Source organism: Pungitius pungitius, chromosome 17 (genome assembly GCF_949316345.1).
Source record: "Pungitius pungitius chromosome 17, fPunPun2.1, whole genome shotgun sequence".
Taxonomy (NCBI): Eukaryota; Metazoa; Chordata; class Actinopteri; order Perciformes; family Gasterosteidae; genus Pungitius; species Pungitius pungitius.
Window position 1 is genome coordinate 1,649,437 of NC_084916.1, and position 5,592 is coordinate 1,655,028.

General features: G+C 40.0%; 1 long non-coding RNA gene across 1 annotated transcript; it reads right to left on the reverse strand.

Moving 5' to 3' along the window:
* Nucleotides 1–609: 609 nt before the first annotated feature.
* On the reverse strand, nucleotides 610–3,310 carry LOC119219643 (uncharacterized). Its single transcript, XR_005120513.2, has 3 exons — nucleotides 3,184–3,310; nucleotides 1,225–1,349; nucleotides 610–708 (listed from the first exon to the last, which is right to left on the reverse strand). It is a non-coding gene; the product is annotated as an uncharacterized LOC119219643 (long non-coding RNA).
* Between the last annotated feature and the right edge of the window lie 2,282 nt (nucleotides 3,311–5,592).

The window sequence follows — 5,592 nt, forward strand, 5'->3', positions numbered from 1 at the left end:
ATGCTACACGAAAAAGACACAGTATCCCTCTGTAGGGGTCCCTGACAGACAAAGGTTTGGGAACCACTGCCCTATGGCATGAATTAGCCCAGCGACTTCTGTTGGCTTCCTGTCCTCACTTCTTCCCCTACTTGGCTTCAGGTCACTGAATCTCCCCAGAAAACAACACCACAGTCGAATTGCATGCAAATTTCTGTTTTGTTTTGTTTCTTCAGCGCAACGTTGTTGACAACAGAGCAGTTAAAATTCGCAGCGAGAGCAACAGAGCATCCGACTGCCGTCGTCTCAGCTCCGCGCACAGAGCGTGTGTGTGTGTGTGTGTGTGTGTGTGTGTGTAAGCTTTGCCCTCTAGGAAACGGAAATCAGAGCAGAGAGGAGGGAGAGAGACGGAAACAATGAAACCAAACTGCTGATCACGTATCGATGCAGAGACGTTCTCGTCAGAATAGCGATGCGTCTTAGAATCAGGAGGCTTCGACACCTCTAGCATCCAGACAGGCAGACAGCGCTCAGAGAGAAAAGACTAGCACTGCTGAGGTTTTGGGGGAAGCGCTGAAGATCAAAAAGGCAGGACTTTACCTACCGTGGTTTGTTTATGACGGTGTGCTCTTCTATGGTAACTCGGCCGGGGTAAAAAAGGGGGGGAGAATCCGAAGTGAGGCAGGCTGCCGGGGCTCAGGGGGTGAAGTCCGACCTTTGAGCGCTGTGCTGTGAATGTTTCAAAGCAGCAAAGAAACAGCGCAGTCAAACAGACGGACACAACACAGTCCTTTGGGCATCAAATCAATACATTGAGAAGCGAGAACTCGGCGCCTCGAAGGCCTCTCTGTTCTGTTCAGCAGTTTGTTCAGCTTGTTCTCACTCTGCTACGTGTTAACTTGTTTTTGTGCCAATTAATAAGACTTCAAACATTTGGTGCCTCTTGTTTGCCTTTTTCCTGGTTTAATAAGAGATTAGCCCGTCTATTCTTCTGAATCTGAGAGCTGCGGAAACCCTCTTGAGAACACGACTTCCAGCAAGTCACATCTGTTGTTTACAGGGCCGCGTTATATAATGAGGGGAAAGTTATATTACTGTAGAGAAAAAGTAACCATAGTTATTAATCTTCACACTTAAGCTCCCAATGTTCAAACATCCGCTTCTCGTCCTCATTGCACTCCAGCACTGTGGTGCTAAACGACTCACACTTTTGCTTCTTGGTCAAAATTATTATTTTTTTCTTACTTTTTCATGTGATTCTTTTGCCTTAACATGTTAGGGCCACTGTGGTTCACCCGGTGCTTTGTGTGTTAGTCCGTTGATGCCATGCAGATAATCTGGCGATGCTATATGGGAGGTGTCTGAAATAACTGTGTAATAAAAAAAAAAGAGGAAGAAGAACGTGTCATTAGAAAACTGCGGTCAACTCAGCCGACACTCGGATATCCGTGGTCAACTGAGGCGACACTTGAATTTTAGTGCACGTTTATGCTGACATTTACGGTATTGAGCAAGTAACCGGAATAAAACCTATTTAATCAAATATTCTGAACAATGACTGAAGTATATGAGTTAAGGACGAGTCTGACTACTCTTGTACAGTAAATGCAATATTTTTACTGTACATTTTTTGAGATTTCTCCAAAGTAAAAGCCCTATAATTGCAAGTTCAAAAGCACCATTTCTCAAAGTTTGGACTGCAATAAAAACAGATTTAGCAATAATTCCAGGCAAAGACTAATGTACCTGTGTTAAGGACCTCTGTGAATACTACCATGATGAATATCAAGCATTTTTACTGTACAGATTTTAAAATATCTTCAAAGTAAAAGTCATATTTGTGCAACTTCAATAACAACATTTCTCCACATTTGGACTGCAATAAAAACAGATTTAGCAATAATTCCAGGCAAAGACCAATGTACCTGTGTTAAGGACCTCCTAGACTACTACCATGATGAATATCAAACATTTTTACTGTACAGATTTGAAGATTTCTTCAAAGTAAAAGCCCTAATTTGGCTAATTCGAAAGCACCATTTCTCCACATTTGGACTGCAATAAAAACAGATTTAGCAATAATTCCAGGCAAAGACTAATGTACCTGTGTTAAGTACCTCCTAGACTACTACCATGATGAATATCAAACATTTTTAACGTACAGATTTTAAAATATCTTCAAAGTAAAAGTCATATTTGCTTGATATTCATCATGGTAGTAGTCTAGGAGGTCCTTAACACAGGTACATTAGTCTTTGCCTGGAATTATTGCTAAATCTGTTTTTATTGCAGTCCAAACTTTGAGAAATGGTGCTTTGGAACTAGCAAAAATAGGACTTTTACTTTGAAGAAATCTCCAAATCTGTACAGTAAGAATGTTTGATATCCATCATGGTAGTATTCACAGAGGTCCTTAACACAGGTACATTGGTCTTTGCCTGGAATTATTGCTAAATCTGTTTTTATTGCAGTCCAAATGTGGAGAAATGGTGCTTTTGAACTTGCAATTATAGGGCTTTTACTTTGGAGAAATCTCAAAAAATGTACAGTAAAAATATTGCATTTACTGTACAAGAGTAGTCAGACTCGTCCTTAACTCATATACTTCAGTCATTGTCCAGAATATTTGATTAAATAGGTTTTATTCCGGTTACTTGCTCAATACCGTAAATGTCAGCATAAACGTGCACTAAAATTCAAGTGTCGGCTGAGTTGACCGCAGTATTAGAAACTGGGTGCCAGATCATTTATTTTTTAAAGAGAAAATATAAAACATGTACAAACAAAGCCTGTATACATGTAATGTTAATGTCACATTTCGTTCAAAACTGTTAGCGACATTAGGTTGTGCAAAGCAATGACAATCAAATACATCTCCATTCATTTTAATTGTTATACACCAAGCAACAAGAAATATCCTTACTTAATGTTATATTATGAGTTAACGTTCTAAGTAACGTTAGCTAGCTGTAGATAGCCACAATGCTAGCACTAAAAACTAAACACTGGTCCCAGACGAACTGGTGACTGTAAACACGTTAAAAGCAAAAAATGGAGATAATAAAAATGTTCAGAACATCAACATCTTGATGTAAAAACGGGATATGAGATATAACTTATAACGCTGCAGCTACCGCTAATGCGAAACATTTAATTAACGAGCTTAAAAACGACATTTTGATAACTTTTTGCTAATGAACTTACTTAATGTGACGTTGAAAACCGTCGTCCTTTTCTGCACGTGGGAGAGAGTTGTCCGTGTCCATGTCCATGTCCATGCTCGTGTCCGTGTCCGTGTCCATGCTCATGTCCGTGTCCGTGTCCATGTCCCTAAATGTCCTCTGCACTTAGCTCACTTAGCTCACGTTAGTTGCTTTGATGATGGCCCTGTTCTTCTCCTCTTGTTGCTAGCAGACACTTAATAACATTACACCACCACGGAAAACGTCGATTAACGCTGGAAAGATGGGGAAACTAATAATAAATGTTAACCATTTCTTTACGTTGATGTCTCATATATTTTTAGATTAGATTTAGATTTAAATTTCTAAAGGTTTTGTCCTCAGTCCTGCTGTCATACTCTAGAGGGCACTGTTTCACTCTTTTGAAGAGATGCCATTAAACTGTGTGGTAAGAGAAGTGTTAAGTCATTTTAATATTTGATATTACACCGTACTGGCTTTCTTTTAACCAACTGCAGAACCTTAGATGCTATTATCAGGCAATTTATTAAATACACTAAACTTAATGAATGTCATCTAATAATATATTTCTGCAGCAAGTGTATATATATATATATAAATTTAACACACAAGACATGAAAATGTCTAAAAAACATTTTCATGTCTTGTGTGTTAAATCATTGTAGAATGATTACTACAATTCTACCACAGTGCATCATGTTTGATTTATATTTTCCATTAATAATCTCAATTTACAACAGGAAAGAAACTTTCATTATCCGTAAGAAGTTACTGCAATACCTGGACACTAATGAGATGACAGAAAATGCAGACATTTTGCTGACGCCTGTAAAACTCCCCCTTACACTTAATGATAAGGTTCCCCAGCATCTCCATACATCTCCATACATCCCCTCTCCTTCTGATTCTCAAACAGAATTGAACTATTTCACCCTCGTTTTGCAAGTAGCGGGCACGCTTTCCATTAAGACGGTATTTCAAAGAGTACAAATAAATTCTCATTCTGTTATTTATCTATGCCAACTTGCCAACTATGCCAAGCTATCCCTTTCTAATGTATTATATGTTTTATGAAGGATTTAAAGGTTGTCACTAATGACTGCATTAGTTGTTATTGCATGATTAACTGAATCGTTGAACAACTTGTGAGTGCCAGGTTGTTAAAAAAAAAGATGTAGATGTATACTTCCGATCCAAAGACAAATTGCTGGCAAATTATTCCGAAAATTGGGGATATTTCTTTGATTTACCTTTAATTCGTCAAGATGGCTCCCGTCGAAGAGGACTGGGACATCCGGCCCAACTGTTTTAATAAGCCTCGTGTGTGTGTGCGGTACAGGCATTTAGAAGGGCACATAGAAATAGCTGAGAGCGGTGGTAACAGCAGGCGTGAAGGGAGGTCAGTGAGCGCTACTTTGGAGTAATGGACAGTGGACTGGGAGAGGTCAAAGGCTACTAGCTGTACGCAGACTGACCTCTCACCTGTTCTCCGGCTGATTTGTGGGTTTGAGGAGCGGCGAGAAGCCCCCGACCCGACGAAACCTTTGCCTCGCGGAATCAGACGCGTGATGGATTGGGGCGGCGGCGAGGCGGCGAGGGCCATCTGGGAGTGTGTGATACAGAGGCGAGTGATTGACCGGGGTTTAGTGGGAGCGGCCCTGACTGGGTGGCCTGACGGGGACTGATAGCGCCGCCGCCATCATTCTGGGTCACAGCGAGGGCGGTCTGCTCTCTGTCTGCGAGATGGAGGGGAGCGGGGGGGGCCACATGCACATGTATAGACGCACTTACAGTAGCACTGAGAGCATTACGGACTTTTTTATCCATTTGGTCATATTCAAAGGCAGTTTTACTTGAAATTAGAAGTTAGTGAATGATTTTATTAATAAAATGCTTTCATTTCCTCAAACCTGTTTAAGTGTATATAATTCTTCTCTGTTTCATGCACAAAATGTAAAAGGGAAGGATGACTTTTTCAACATTGAGGGTAGCTTTTAACTCCCTTTCCATGTTTGTTAACTGACCTGCACAAGCTTCAAATTTTTTAAATTTTTTAAAGTCAACAAATACCTTTGATAAAAGTTGAATTAACTCAAAATGTCAACTTTACTAATAAGTAGTTCAATCCACTGAAACCTTTAAGTAGAGAAAACTTAGTATAGTTAATTGGACATACTTTGAGGTAACTTGGCCAGTGGGCATGCGCATATTTCAGTAAACACACATACACACACGTACATACAGTATATATATATCAACATGTGAGGTAATAATTAATAGTCCAGAGTAAACACGCATGCATTAACAACGAGGGGCTGGATTACAACTGGATTAACATCAGGAGAAAAAGGGGTAACTGTAAATTAATGTTGCTGCAGGCAAAGTGCCCCACACACACACACACACACAC